The sequence below is a fragment of the Siphateles boraxobius genome, unplaced genomic scaffold (assembly GCF_051911475.1).
Source record: "Siphateles boraxobius isolate OS27281-9 unplaced genomic scaffold, OSU_SipBor_1 33, whole genome shotgun sequence".
NCBI classification, from domain to species: domain Eukaryota; kingdom Metazoa; phylum Chordata; class Actinopteri; order Cypriniformes; family Leuciscidae; genus Siphateles; species Siphateles boraxobius.
Genome location: NW_027508953.1, coordinates 9,607,738 through 9,623,463, shown reverse-complemented (window position 1 = coordinate 9,623,463; position 15,726 = coordinate 9,607,738). Strand labels below are relative to the sequence as shown.

At 38.1% G+C, this 15,726-nt stretch overlaps 1 long non-coding RNA gene across 1 annotated transcript in view; it reads left to right on the top strand.

Moving 5' to 3' along the window:
* LOC143701932 (uncharacterized) overlaps nt 1–2,464 on the top strand; it is a 53,024-nt gene extending 50,560 nt beyond the window's left edge. Inside the window, exons 4-5 of the long non-coding RNA XR_013190204.1 lie at nt 2,169–2,285; nt 2,386–2,464. This is a non-coding gene — a long non-coding RNA (uncharacterized LOC143701932). The remainder of the gene's footprint in view (nt 1–2,168; nt 2,286–2,385) is intronic.
* The last annotated feature ends 13,262 nt before the right edge of the window (nt 2,465–15,726 follow it).

Here is a 15,726-nt window from a genome sequence, read left to right as displayed (position 1 = left end):
GTTCCTATACCTTTGTTTTCTGCCTCTCTATTTTCCTTCCTATCTAATATTCCTTCCTTTCACCCTTCCTTTCCTCTCTGTCTGTCTTCTATCATATCTGTGTTCCGTCCTTTCTGTCTGTCTATCTGTGTTTCATCCTTCCTTTCTGTCTGCTTGTATTCCTTCCTTCCTTCCTTTTCTAGTTATTTCTTCCAGTTTGTCTATTTGTGTCCCTTCTGTTTCTTCCTTTCTTTCATCCTGTCTGACTGTTTCTACCTTTCTATTCTTTCTTTCTTTCTTCCTCCCTTTCTTCCTTTCTTTCGTGTGTATGTCAAAGTGTATGTGACACTGACCTGTCTCTGCAGTGCAGGTTTTGATGGTAATGTGATGTGCTGGGTTCCTGCTGTTACAGCACAGTGTCGGTATCTGCAGGACGCCTGTAGACGTGTGTGTGTGAGCGAGCGAGTGAGAAACCCAGAGAGCATGTGTGAGTGTGTGTGTTTGTGACAGTGCTGGTGCTGACTGGTCCTGGCAGGCTGGAGATGTCGCTCTCCATGACGTGAAGTGTGCCAGAGTGGTGCTTCATCTCAAGGCTGACACACATACACACAGGGCATCATGATCTCTGCTCCCATGACTGTAGATTGTGGGTCCAGGCTCAACTTCTGTGTTGTGGCTGGGTTTTTAAAGCAAAGTACAATATATATGATGTAAAACACAAATTATATTTCAGAATTAAACCATACCCAAGCTCTGTAATACAGAATGTTAAGTGTTCATGCATGTTCAATGTGAGGATCAGGAGATGTGGGAATATTAGTCATACAAACGTACAGGTTTCGCAGGTGATGTAGTAAAGCTATACAGTGGATAAATGGGCTTTTACATATATACAATTAGGGTGGGTTGTAAGATAATTATAACCATGCCTTATTAAAATACAAGAGCAATGCAAGATCAAGATGTTAAAGATTATCAAACAAGAAATGTCCAGACTAGCCATCAAGAAGATCCATCTCCTTCCTTGGTGCAGGAAACTTAATGGAGATCTCAGATGATTTTTTTATGTTGTTGTTTTGTTTAGTAATTCTTTAGGAAAGTAAAAAAATAAAAATTGAAACAATGAAACATACAATATTGAGTCTATAAAACACGTCAAATCTCCACAAAGCACAGCAAGCGTATCGGTGAGAACACTTGTTTAAACAGCATACAGACCGGGTCATTTATAGCAGACTACAGTCTACAGGACATAAATTAAGCCTTTAAATAAAAGGGTTATTGAGCTATTTACAATGTCATATACAATGAAAGAGCCTGCACAGCGACAGGAAATAAAAATAAACACAAAAAACCTTTCAAAACACCAAGGGTGGACAAATTCTTTCTATGCACACCGCAACAGTCACAATATGTCACACTCTGTGTATATTTAAAAAAACACAATACAACATATAAATACCAATTTTTTATAGCACACTTAAAAGTGTTAATTACAATTTTTTTTAAAACAATGAACAAAAATGAACAAAAATTTGCATTGCAATTACAATCAAAGGTGACTTGACATGGCATGCCAAGATAAACTGGTATTACAATAATTTTTATGCGAAATTATTGAATTTACATCAGTGGTTCTTAAACCACTTTGGAAGTTAATGGGTTGTGTCAACTGTCTCTTTTGTGAGACATTTTCTTTTGTGTTCAACAGAAGAATGAACTCATACAGGTTTGGAACAACATAAGGGGGAGTAAATGATGACAACATTTTTCGGTGAACTATGATTTGAAGATCCCCGTTGTCTGAATGCAGCCCTTATCCAAATAAGGCTATGATATTTAAGACATTTTTCTGATATTTCTTGAATTATGACAGAGCTGCTTGTTTTCAATCTTTTTTAAAATTAAAAGAAACAGGAAGTATTGAGTTTGCAACATTATTAAGATCTCTTCATAAACTCTAGAGGAGAAACATGTGAGATTACCATTTTCTTAAGCAAAAATCTCCATTTCCATTTAATCTCCTTGCTACTTAGGAGAAACAGTTGAGTTATTAAAGAGAACACGTGTGCTTTTTCCTTCCTGTTCCTAGGCAATTCTTTAAAAGCCAAAAGCATTCTCTCCTCTCTATTGCCATTTAATTGTATTTACAACTAGTTTTTCATGCTAACGTGAGTTCTGTTTCTCAGGATCACATCACGGGGCAAAAACCTAAGCATTCGACCAGCGCAAGCGTTTAAATGCTTGTAGAGGTGGAACGGTCCACCTCATCTGCTCTCTGCCAGAGCCAGAGTGTGTGATAAATGGTGGGTATGTGTGACACCCCCCCCAACCTCCCAGCATGTATAAGTTTTGCCTTTAATTACCATGGCTGATAATGTTTCCTATCCATAACTGTCTGTGCAGAGAGGAGGCCCAGTCTGCTTACTGATGCACAGAAGATACCGGAACCAACACGCCCCCCCTGTCCCCCCCACCCCCACCACCTCTTCCTCCATCTTCCTGCTTCATCTATGTAAGCGGGGCATCTTTCATTTCAATATTTCAATATTTATGCCTAATCTTTACAAGCAGAAAAGTTCAAAGTCATTGTAAGGGTATGTAACTTGGCCGGTTCGCTCACTGTCAATTACAGTCTACTGGCAGTTGGGTTTGTGTGTGTTTATTTATTTATTTGTTTGACAGTCTTTCCAAGGGTTTTCAGAGGAAAGAAGGCCTGAGAAAGACAGCCCTGTCATATCTGACTTGTCGACATACTTCCCGAAAGCCTGATGAACTGAAACACTTGTCCCAGTCCAGACAGACCTGCCTCTCTCACAGCTGTAGCTCGCTCTGTTTGTACTCCCATTGATTGCTGTAATTAGTCACTATGGCGTTTCGGCTGAAGAAGGCGAGAGTATTTGTTATGCCTCGATATAATTCGGGTGTGCACGTGTCTGCGTCCGCTTGCTTGCCTAGCGTATGTACACATTTCTCCATTGAATGTGAACTTGAAAAAAACATAGCCCAGAAAAGGTCACACTCATTTGCATGATGGCCTTCATTAGAATATGCTAAGGACGGACACGGGTGCTTTCTTTCTCCACCGTGATGAATAGCTGCAGCATTACCTACTCGCCTCAAAGTAGTGCTCCGTCACCCTCATTTACATATCCCTCCCTTTTATATTTATTTCGTACATTTGCAAAATGCTCACAGAGATTGCTTCTGAAGAGACCTGGCAACCTTTTTTGCAATTTAAATTGGTGGTGCTTTATGGTGTAATAGTCAGCTTGTCATTTAGAAGCGCCGGCGCTCTCACGGCCTCTTACGACTCTCAAAGAGTTTGAATTTTAAATCAAACAACGTTTTGGGGTCTCTGAGGTAAATTAGGCTGAGTTTATGCACCCTTGAATGGATGTATCTGTATCTTTGGTTCATACGAGATGGTCGAAGTATTGAGTTGATCACTACTTTTTAAATGTAACGTAGTCAAAAGTGATAGTTTGTGATAGGAATCTTTGGATTAGAAAAGAAATGTTTGCTAATTCATAATTTTTTATCTTCTGAGAGTTGATGTTTGTTAGGATAAAATCTTAACTATACACAGTGTTTTTAGTAGAAGAAAAGTAAAAAATAAAAAGTAAATAAACAAATTTGAGGGAAAGCATATTGAAGATTAATCTGTGATAAGCAGTAATACGGAATTGCTTTGCTGGCAGGTTTATTAGCTCATAAGAAATGGATTGTTTTATTCAGACACATTAAATTGATCAAAAGTGACAGTAAAGCCATGTATAATGCTACAAAAGATTTATATTTCAAATTCTGTTCTTTTAAAATTTCTATTTTATCAAAGAATCTTATCTGTATCATGGTTTCCACAAAAAAAAGCAGCGGTTTCCAACTGTTCTAAAAAGAAACGTTTCTTGAGCACCAAATCAGCATACAATTTTAGAATGATTTCTAATTAAGTGACACTGATATATTAAGTCTTCACGACAGCAACTTCTAAAATTTAGATCATACTTGTAGATCTAAAATGAATACAGTACATACAAGTATACTCATTATACATGATAATATGTACAGTTTAATAAGCAGCAGAACTTTTTTAATGTAGATATGTCTTTTATTTTTAAATATGTCAATACAACTTTGAAAATTTGGTTAAATATTGGTCTGAAACTCATTTTCATACTTTGCACATTAGCATCAAATCAAATGCCAATTTAATTTACTAAAACTAAATGCCACTTCAGGCAGAGTAAAATGGTTTAAAATTAATGGGGCCTAAAAAAAAAGTAGTTTGGTTCGGTTTCCGACCGACCCTGTCAATTTATGTGCGACCCAAATTTATTTTATGAGCTTGGGGAAGAAATAATACAAATTAAATAAATACACAAATAAAAACTTTGAGGCGAACTATATTTTACGTTTTTGTACAGCACCGTTTTTGTATAGCACAAGAAAGAGTCCTGCACGGGTCCGATTTTGTAAATCCGCACCCGCCCGTTCCTGCAGTGCTTAAAACCGCATCAGACCCGCAACATTTGCGGCTATCCAACACGAAAACAATATGCCTTTCACAATATTTTCTTCAGATAATACTAAATTTCTCCCTCACACTGGACTTGATTTTTCTGACGTATTGTCGACAACTTTACAATCTCCACTAGCTATTCTTTTCTTCAGCTCCTCAGCATCCATCTCGACGACTGCATATTGCGCGCGCGGTTATGATGCATTTTTTAAAGTGAAAGTAGCCTAGGTAACGTTATAGATCCTTGGAGGGTGTGGCGCGTGGGCACAAATAAACTGATGTGGATTTTAAATTATTTGATCAACTTGAAATACAGCCATATTTTTGTAGATGTGTTCCTAAAAATATGCATATATTTTTACGTTTGCATGTGATTGTTTTAAACCCATATTTAGACCCGTGTTTCCCCCGTTTGTATTGAGGTTAATACAATTAAAGGTATAGATGAAACATTGCTTGAGATGTCTGGTTCTTTGGAGTAGAAAAAAGTACACACTTTTAAAATCAGTGTGTGTGTAACATGCTGGGACACACAAGGTGGTATAGGTACATGTACATGTAGTATAGGTAGGCTATGTTATGAAAAAATAGATATAAAATATTATAATAATTTCCTACCTATCTCTTGCTGCCACTGAAAAAAAAGAAAAAAATCCCTACCGACCCAATTAAGACCTCAACTGACAACCAACAGGAACCAAACTTTTTTTTTTTAGGCCTGACAATGGCACAATGAAATATTTACCAAATTCTAAGCACATTGTATGTGACTAAAACATTTAAAAAAAATAATACTGCATCTAGAATAAGTAACATTTGCAGACCAATGCAGTCTTCAGAAATCAGATAACAGATCCTACAATATCTGCAAATGCTTAGAGGTCTAAATAGTAGCTTTATTCTTCTTTAATATATGTAGTACAGCATTGAAAAGTCCAAGAACATTGTTTAGGCTGCAAGAAAGTATACGACCTATGAAGCCCCCCCCCCCCCCCCCCCAATTTATGGATGCTTGAATTATTTTCTACAAGAGCAATCAGACATTGTTACCTTTTAACAACATATGTGTATTTCGACAAACCTTTTTTATCAGCGAGTCTTTAATATGTGTGATCTTATTAAACAGACAGAGAGAATTGACTAGCCCTTCTATCTACATTTAGCTTCTGTCACACTACAGTAAATGGACAGGCCCTTCATGGTGAAATATTCATAACACTGGGAGAGCAGAGGAAAATCATATCTGTCATTGATAAAGGTGATGAGAATCAAAGAGACTCATTCTGTTCATCATTTTGGAAGCTGAATACCCTAGAGTTCGCCTGCTCTTTTATACTTGGGGGAAAATTGTAAAAAATTAATTTCCTCTCTACGGCCCGGTAGAAACAGTAAACAGTAAACACTCTAAATAAATTATGTTTTTTCTCCTCTCTCTCTCTTTTGAATGGACAGACGGCCCCTGCTGGGGCCTCGGTCTCTGTGGCCCTCCGCGGCCCTGGATGTGGATAGCGAACCTGAGCAGCGGACCTCAGTGGTTGTTTAATCGAATCAGTGCGGGTCTGAATGGATTTGACTTTTCTCCTGTCCCGAGTGAGGGCTTCCAGTCACTGCCTGCCACGGCTACCCTTCAACCCCTATAAACAAACCACAGTAAACCCCATCTGAGAATGCCCGCAGTTAGAGCCTCTGAGCCTCTGCGGAGACATGAAAGTTCAGACTCTCAGTTCAGGCTTTCATCTGCGTTCATTTGGTGTGAGCTGATACCAACGTATTTACGTTAAAACTGTAAAGCTTGAATAAAAGGACGCCTAATAGGAGTTGTTGGGAATTTACGAAAATGAACTTTAAACGTACGCAGTTCATTTTGAAGGTTTGAGGAAAGATTTGTGCTATCAGCACTACATCTGCCATCATATTGATGCTTTGCTATGAAATCACTCTTGTGGTGTACAATGGCTCAATGAATGTATAGATTTTTTGAAATGTAATAAATTTTACTTTTCTGTTTATCTGTATACACAGTTTAAAAATCAGCAATATTGTCGTTGCTGATAGCCTAGTGGTTAGTGCACTGACATATGGAGAAACTGTGCCTCCAGCCAACCTGGGTTTGAATCCGACTCAAGGTACTCTGCCGACCCCGTTCTCCTCTCTCCACCCAGCGCTTACCTGTCAATCTCCACTGTCCTATCTGCTAAAAAGATTTTCATTTTATTTTATTCCTGTGATGGCAAAGCTGAATTTTCAGCATCGTTACTCCAAGTCTTCAGTGTCACATGATCAGAAATCATTCTAATATGCTGATTTGGTGCTCAAGAAATTATTTTTATTGTCATAATTTACAACAGTCGTGATATATATATATATATATATATATATACATACAGTATATATATATATACATACAGTATATACACATATACATATATATTTGCGTTGTGTACTTTGATCTCAACACCTGTAACCTTAGTATTTATTGTTCTATGGTTAGGTTAATTAAGTCAAGTTTGGGCTAAATTGTAAGCATTTTAAATGACTTACAATTTTGTCAGAAGACGTCTTCTCTGTGGTATGTTCTTATTCATAGTCTCAAAACACAATAAAAGCTTCGGTAGGCATTTTTTGTAATCAATTTGAATTTGTTTTAATTGGCTACTTTTCTTTTTATAATAAATAAAAATGTATATGCAAATAAAACTTTGTCATTAAAGAAGAAAGTACAATAATCCCACTTTGAGTCAAAGGTGTAGTCAGCTTGGGGTTTCTTGTCCTCAGCTCTGGGCTTTTTGTCCTCAGCTCTGGGTTTCTTGACCTCAGCTCTGGGTTTCTTGTCCTCAGCTCTGGGCTTTTTGTCCTCAGCTCTGGGTTTCTTGTCCTCAGCTCTGGGTTTCTTGTCCTCAGCTCTGGGCTTCTTGTCCTCAGCGCTGGGCTTTTTGTCATCAGCTTTGGGTTTCTTGTCCTCAGCTTTGGGCTTCTTGTCCTCAGCTCTGGGCTTCTTGTCCTCAGCTTTGTGCTTCTTGTCCTCAGCTTTGGGCTTCTTGTCCTCAGCTTTGGGCTTCTTGTCCTCAGCTCCGGGCTTCTTGTCCTCAGCTGTGGGCTTCTTGTCCTCAGCTCTGGGCTTCTTGTCCTCAGCTCTGGGCTTCTTGTCCTCAGCTGTGGGCTTCTTGTCCTCAGCTGTGATCTTCTTGTCCTCAGCTCTGGGCTTCTTGTCCTTAGCTTTGGGCTTCAAGGCGTCGGGGTTTAGTGACGGTATAAGTATCCAAAGAGGCAATCAGCTCATCAGTCTTTTATAGTCCTTTTGTTTGCCACTGAATTCAGGTTCTAATCTTTTTGATTGACTTCAGTTGTAACTTTCCCAAAGTTTCCAAGATCCTTCTCAAGGCCTTGCACGTGCAAGCTGTCCGACTTTTCATGTCCTTAAACTCCAGTAAACTCAACCAAGATGACTGATTTCCTTTTAAGGTTCTAAGAGTAGAACCAAAGTATAACAACAGTCTTTTGTATCCTTGAGAGCACACACATAAACACGCACACTTCTGTTCCTCCTTCTCATGGGGAGGCACACACACAGAAATAACTAACAATGGGACAATGGGACCCCCTCGAAAACGAGATGGTTCATCTCAAGGGGTTAATCCTAATAAATACATTTCTCTAATTACTGTACATCTCTGCCTGTACAGTATAAGGTATTTCTATATGTAAGCTTTTCGATTTGTACATGATTTCAGGAAAAGTGAGATGGCAATAAATTACAGAAAAGAGAGGAGCAGTGGGGGGAAGTAGATGCTGACCCTTTCTTTCCTCTTATGAGAGGAGAGGGGCCATTTTGCTCTGAGTTATGTACATAAGGTTTAATCCCAATGGAGTTTTTTTCTTCAATTCGATTTTCTTCGTCAAAGGCTTATGAATGTTTAGGTCTTTGTTGCAACATTTTTTAAGGTATGGAGAAAAAAAACAATACCCCAGGATCTTGTACAGTTCTTTTTTCCCTCAGGATGGCTATGTGTATTTCACATATTCTGGCCCAAAAGGACGCAAAGAGGACAATTGCAACCCTCAGAATAAAAAAGTGGGTTCTCTTCAGACTTATTTAGAAGTTCAATATTGATGTGATATGCTTTCTTTTTTATTATCTTTCTTGTCTTGTATTGTATCCATACAGCGTTCTTTTTTTTCTTCAAATGAATGAAAAGGATAAGATCTGTCATTCTCTGCCTAAAGTTATCAAAGTATCATGTATTCAGTCTTCGCGTACAAAGAAGGAACAAACTGGTTAGGCCTATATAACATATATAATACTGATTTTTACAGTAAAACTTAAAAAAAAATATTGAAAAGACAGGACAAGATAGGGTAAGGAGGGACAGAACACAATCCACATTTAAGCCTGCGGGCCCCTACAGCTGCCAAAGGCTCTAGCTCTTTACAGGCTGACTTTATATGTTTTAAAACCCCTAGGAAGGACTTTTGACAACTTGCAGAATAATGAGTCATGTAGTGGTATTTAATTCATGCTCCCATTTCTTTATGTTTACTCGGAAATGCACCTGGGAGCTTGTAAGGTGTGGGCAAAACCCCTTATTTTAATCTTTGTATGTGTTTCTATTGGAGTTTCTACAGGTATAGTTAGATACTGTATGTGTCACCAGTCACTAAAGAGCTACATTGTATGTTTATATGAGTGATTGTGTACATAATTAAGACATGTTTGTGAAAAATCTGGAGATTATTGGGTTAAAAACATTTAAAATCTAGACCATACAGTGTTATTAACTGGAGATAATCATTCCCATGAAAATAATTGCTTATTTGCTTAAAGCAAAGCATCTGTAGAGTTTCAGCTGTTGTACAGTTTCAGTATTCACAGTATTCAGCTGTGAATACTGTCTGGCTGGGTGTTGCGTTTTATAGCATAATGTCTACAGAAAGGAATGATTCCAATATCTGTTGTATTCTGGCATCATGGTGTAATCAGTCTGAAGAGATTTTATTGTCTATGTTTTGTAGAATAGGATGCATTTCCATAATAACATGCAGTTGGGAGAGAATTCCCCTCTCTACATGTGTCTGTGCTGTGCCAAGGCTCACATCTGTAACAGGGCCAGTGTTTTTGATGGGTTTGTTCAGATCACCTGTCTTGATGGTGCTGCCATAACAATAACAGGGTGAGAGGGAGGTCTGATCCCCCTAATTAGGAAGTTTAAAAAATACAAAGAAGAAAAAAAATAGATTTGCACATACTAAACTGTTTTTAAATTAAGAATGTCAAATATCTTTGCATGATGTCTCCTAAACTGTAAAACAGACTCTATACAATTAAATCTTGAAAAAGTGTTAACTGGACATATTGATATAATCCACCTTTATGCTATTTAAAGCTTTTGGAATTTAGGCTATTAAAACGTTATGGTATAAAAATATATAGGGAGTTAGCAGGGCCATAACCGCCATAGACATTGAAGGGGACAAGTAATTAGAAATGGCCAAATTGTCCCCCAATATTTGAATTGTGAAATTCTTGCACTGCTCTGGTGCACTCTGTTACGCAGTGCTCTGTATGTTAGGATGACAAAAAGGTTTAAAAGTTACATTTTTAGTCTGGTCTGCCTCAGCGGTCTAATAGCGCTTGTCAGTGTCAAAGTGACTGAGAGGATGGCCAATCAAATCAAAGTAGGCGGGGATTACTGTTCACAGAAGCAGAATATGAATTCCAGGGTGAAACGTCCGTTTTATTGTTGAAAGAGAGTGAGGTAAGATAGAAATTGTGAAATATTTAACATATCACAATTGTTTTACAATAGAAATGTTAAATGACCGACAGTAATATCCAGGGATGCAAACTACGCAACTTTTTCCTCAAATATGGCCATTTTGAATTGAAATGTGGTTAGGCAATTCATGTAATTCGTAACTGAATTCGTAACTAATTCATGTCATGTAATTGAAACATGACCCCCCCCCCCCCCATGTTCAAGACATGGTTACAGCCTTGAATATATGTTATGTTTACTATAGTAAATAATATATAATATATTATAATATAATATAATAGTTGTGAACGATAATTAATCGAAAAAATTACCATTTGTTACTACCACAGTTTCCAAGCTAACAAAAATATGTTCTAAAAACATATATAAAAACAATATAATACACGACTTTTGCTCAGATTTTTGCCCTGATTTGCGATCTGGGTGAGTTGGCAGTTGTTGCCGAATGTAGATTTTGTGCGTTCGTTGACAGAATTCACAGAAAATGATGTAGGCCTAGAGTATGATGGACACAGGCACAGTCCATCCAGTCGGAGGACATCAAAACCTGTTTGATATTTTGAGCCAATTTTAGAACACATATAGTGTATGATGTATTGCTAATAAATACTGTACATAATACAGTCATAATACACTGACCAAACAATGGAAATCAACGGTGCAAAGTCTCAAAGATTGAGAAAAATGGAGACGACTTACAAGATCGGGTAAAGACAAAAAAGAAGGAAAAACAGATCACGGATCACGAGCTTGGCGCTTGACGCGTTATTGTGTTGAGATACTAGTATATACTGGAGCCGCGAGCTTGCGCATGCCATGCATTAAATAAATTAGAAAACGCTAAATCTGTTAACACAGCTCACTTCACTCCCAGGTTGAAAAATACGGAAATTCTTATAAATACGGAAAAATCACTGAAGAATGCGTCACGTGTTTCTTTTCAGTGTATTGTAGTGTAGTGTATGATCCTCAGTCATGTAGTGTATGATGCCCAGCTTTTCTCTCTAACCATTTATACATTTGGCAAGTGTATGATGTCTGCTGTTTTAAAATCTGTTCAGATTTGAAAAGTCGTGTAGTGTATTCCAGTCTTAAGTTAAGAAAATAATATTTCAGAATGTTTTCTGAACGTTCAAAACGTCCAGTTTTTTTTTAAATATTTTAAAATGTTCTGGTTATATGAATGTTAAGGAAACCATCATTTTGGGAATAATGGGAACGTCACTTTTGAATGTTCTCTAAACATTCTGAAATAAGTAGTAACATTTAAAAAAATGTTAGATAAACATCAAACTAAAATGTTTCAGAAATAAATATTCCATGAATGATGTATAAGTAATGCTCTTGTGCTAACACTTTGAGAAAATAACACAAATAACTCAAACCTTCTTTTAACGTTTAAAGTTCTGAGAACGTTCCCCCTGTTTGCTGGGTTGCTTCTGTAGCTACTGGAATTTTGCATAGCCACTGAGATTTTAGCACAACTACAAAGAAAATACTCCATGTACAGTCTATTGACTCTGTTATGGTCTCTTTAAGCTTACAATGATTTAAATCAATATTTCATGTCCATTAATATAACTGTAGGCAGATAGGATCCTTTTTAAAGTTTCATTTAGAGCCAAAGTCTGTAATTAGGGGCTTTCGCACCAGGTAGTTATAGGAACTCAGTTCTAGGAACTAGCCACCAGGGTGGTTCCTGAGAACTAATGGTGCCCTTAGGGACATTTTCCTGGTTGTATTCGCATCTCCAGTAGGAACTCTAGGCCCTGTCCCAAATGGCACACTTCATAGCACTTTTGGTCCTGTGGCGTTAAGTCCATGAGACCGTAGTGTGTCCCATTTGTCATTTAAGGATTCAGCAGGGTGCTCACGAGTGGCCCCTTTGCGCTCGATATGCGCCCTCGATGTGCACTTTTGCTGAGCCCACACTGGTGCGAGCTTCGCAGCAGACTTCTTCCTGACAGTCACCGTTACTTCACGAAAGTGCGGACTCATAGAAAGAACGCAAGTTTTTAGGGTGCCATTTAGGACAGGGCTAAGCTGCGCGTGTTGTTGTGACTTTTATTTTGATGCCACTGAGAACGCCGGAGTCTCAGCACACAGTGCTCATATTCTCATATAGTTTATGATCTGTTTAACAGTCCTATCTAATACTTTATTAGATAGAATTGTTATACAAAAAAAAGAAGACAGTAAATAAAAACTTATTAGCGTTTTCCGTGTGGTTGATGCCCAATGTCTCTAGTTGAGCAGAATTACATAATCATGTTTTGCTTGGTCCAAAGTCAGATTTTCTCCTAAGCATAAAGGTTGAAAGCTACATCTATCACTTTTTTCCCCCATATTCGTTGATTTACTTTGTGAAGTAAATATATAGGCTATAATATGTGTGTGTACACAGCTTTTTTTTAAATGGCGGGTGCTGCCAACTCTGAAGTAGTTGCTAAATAGAGGGTTGCAGGTATGACATCATTTTGTAGGCCAAGATGCTGAAACGAGTTAGCATTTTAGCACGTCGGTTCCATCATCCCAAAGTCAGAGGGTTTTTTGAATGGGGGTTTGGTTAAATGGCTGAAATAAGGTCTGCGGTGAACACAAGCTGTCTGTCTTGACACTTTCACGTTTTATTCTACGACATAAAAATACATCAATATTACCCCGCTGAGGAATTTTTTAAGCTGTTACATGTCTTGAAAAAGACGGGTGCTAACAAGTGGCTAAATGGGACTACAGTGGCTGTCGTTATGCTTATATTGTTATGCTTATAATTGTGCTTTTTACAAACAATTAAAACTTTCTGGGAAAATGTTTTTAGATAAAAACTGAAAGTTGTCGGAAGCTTAGTGATGGTGACGTTGAATTAGTGGGACCGTGGTGAAGTTCGTATATAGCCTACCTTTAGCTTTTTACTTCTGGTGACTGCATTTAGGCTTCAAAATTCATTAAAGTTGTGTTTATCTGTGATTATTATCTTGATAGACAAAACGGGCAAGTATCATAAACTTTTGTTGATCACAGACCTTGTTTTTAGCGATAATCCAGAAGCCTATGGGAAAATAGGGAACCATTACTCGAGGGAACCAGTGTGATGCTATCTGCCGGTTGGCCTACAAAGTGACATCATACCTGCACCACTCTATTTGTTCCTCCAAAAGGAGTTCCTAGAACTAAAATCATTCGTAGTTCCTGTGGTGCGAACATGCCAAAAAGTGGGTACTTCCGCCAATAGTTCTAGTTCCTCCGGTGCGAAAGCCCCTATTGTATTTCAGACTATGATAGTAAACATAGCAACAGCGTCTGCTAGAGCGTTGCCAATTCAAATCATTTTGGATGCTTCATAGACAAACCGTTAATAGTTATTTATCGCTTTGTTTTATATGTAAACATCACAAAACACTTTATTTTTTAGTTTTAAAAGTCTTTAAGATAGGTGCTAACTGTGCTGAAAGATTTTACACTGTGTTAGATTAAATATATCAAATCACGGCCTGAAAATTACCTGTTGAAATTCCTCTTAAAAAGTCCCTGAAGGCCACTGTAAAAATCGCAGAGAGAAAGAAAGACTGGAGACTAGCAATGGTCACATATAAAACATCCCTGAAAGTGTCTGAACTGCCATGAGCTGATGTTGGTCCACTGATTCTGTATATTTCCGTGCATGTTTCCGGAGATCGCTGGGTCCGATGGTCTCACGCGAGATGAGAGAACATCAGCGCTTCAAGAGCTGCTCAACTTTCTCTGTGTGTGTGTTTGGGAAGGGAAAGGAAAGGAAGGCAGCGCTCTCTCTTTAGCAGCAAGAGCTGTTTTTAGTTTTGACTGCGGGTTTCAGAGCGCTGTTTGTTGTGCTTGGCTGAGCAGCGGCTGAAGTTGTCAGCGTAAATAAGACTTTGTATTCAATCATCTTGACACATACAGAGGAGACAGTGAGTGACAGATTTAAGAGGGAGGTGTAGCAGCAGTAAACTCTCTCTCTCTGTCTGTCTGAATAAATTCACAAAGAGAAGTGAGAAGTGTTCTCCTATCACGCAACCTGCCACAGCCTTCTGCATATACGAGAACTTAGACGCCGTGTCTGGTCTAGTAAATGTGTTGACAGTGATAAACAAAGGATTGTTACTTTCTCTTTTTTTAATTGTCTTTTTTGCGGCCTCGCAGATCAAGTACACACTTTTCCAAGGCTATCAAATCTGTCTTCTCCTTTTTCTGAACGAGGCTCTGGAATCATGTGATATATCCCTGAGAGCTTCCCAAACAGACATTCCTAAAGTGATATTGACATGTTGTCAAGCTCGCCTCTTTCCCATAAGGCCTCCTGAGTTCTGACAGACTCCGGCGAAAGCAGGAAAGTTGCCGTCGCTCAGGACGCCCAATAATTTCAGGCTGTCTCTGCTGCTGATGTGCCGGGCTTATTTTTAGTTCCTTTTTTTAATTTATACTCATCAAAATCACCATTCTTCATAAACACCTGCTCAGGAAGTCCTCTGGGCTTCCTTCTCACAACCTACCTAGATGATCTTGATGACTGACTCATGCTAGAAGAAGAAGCTGGAATTTTTTAGTCATCTTTGCGCAGTGATGTAGAAGAGACGTTCGAAATCGGATGATCCTGAATATGAAAGCGTGAAGCCTCAACTGCGTCATCGTTAAACCCTGTTTGCCCCGGTTATCCTCTTTACCACAACTAATGAATGTATTAACAATTTCTTCCTCTCACTGGCCACATATACACAGTTACTAAATATGCTTGTCACTCTTCTGACTACTTAATCCTATTCTGTACACACACTCACACACACGTACACACTTTTTTTCCCACAAAAATGGTGCTGTTGCCTGTGCAACAGATTTATGCTATATACACAGTGCCTTGCAAAAGTATTCATGCCCATTCATTTTTTCACTGTTTTATTATGTTGCAGCCTTATGCCAAACTGCTTTAAATTACTTTTTTTCATATCAGTCTTCACTCCATACATCATAAACAGATTTATGATAACTTTATTATTTATATATAATAATAATAATTACATTGTATAATGTAATTATCTGACACTTCAAATTGAGCTCAGGAGCACTTCAATTTTGCTGGATCATCTTTGAGATGTTTCTAAATTCAACTGAATGGACATGATTTGGAAAGACACACTCCTCTCAATAAAAGGTCCAACAGAGCAAAAAGCCATTGTCACGCATTGGTTGCAGCAGGATCTAATGACGGCAGTTTTCTTTATTAAACACTAACTCAAAATATCAATCCCTCAGAATCTTAACACAAAGCGAACATAACAACCATGTAACTGCGACAAGATAGGAACGAAGGAGAAACTGAAAACAAGCTCTATATATACAAACGTTAACAAATGGAGGAAATGAGAAACAGGTGGATCAAATTAATTAAACAATGAATAACAATGGAAACTAATGCAAATGATGGAAAAAGAAAGGGAA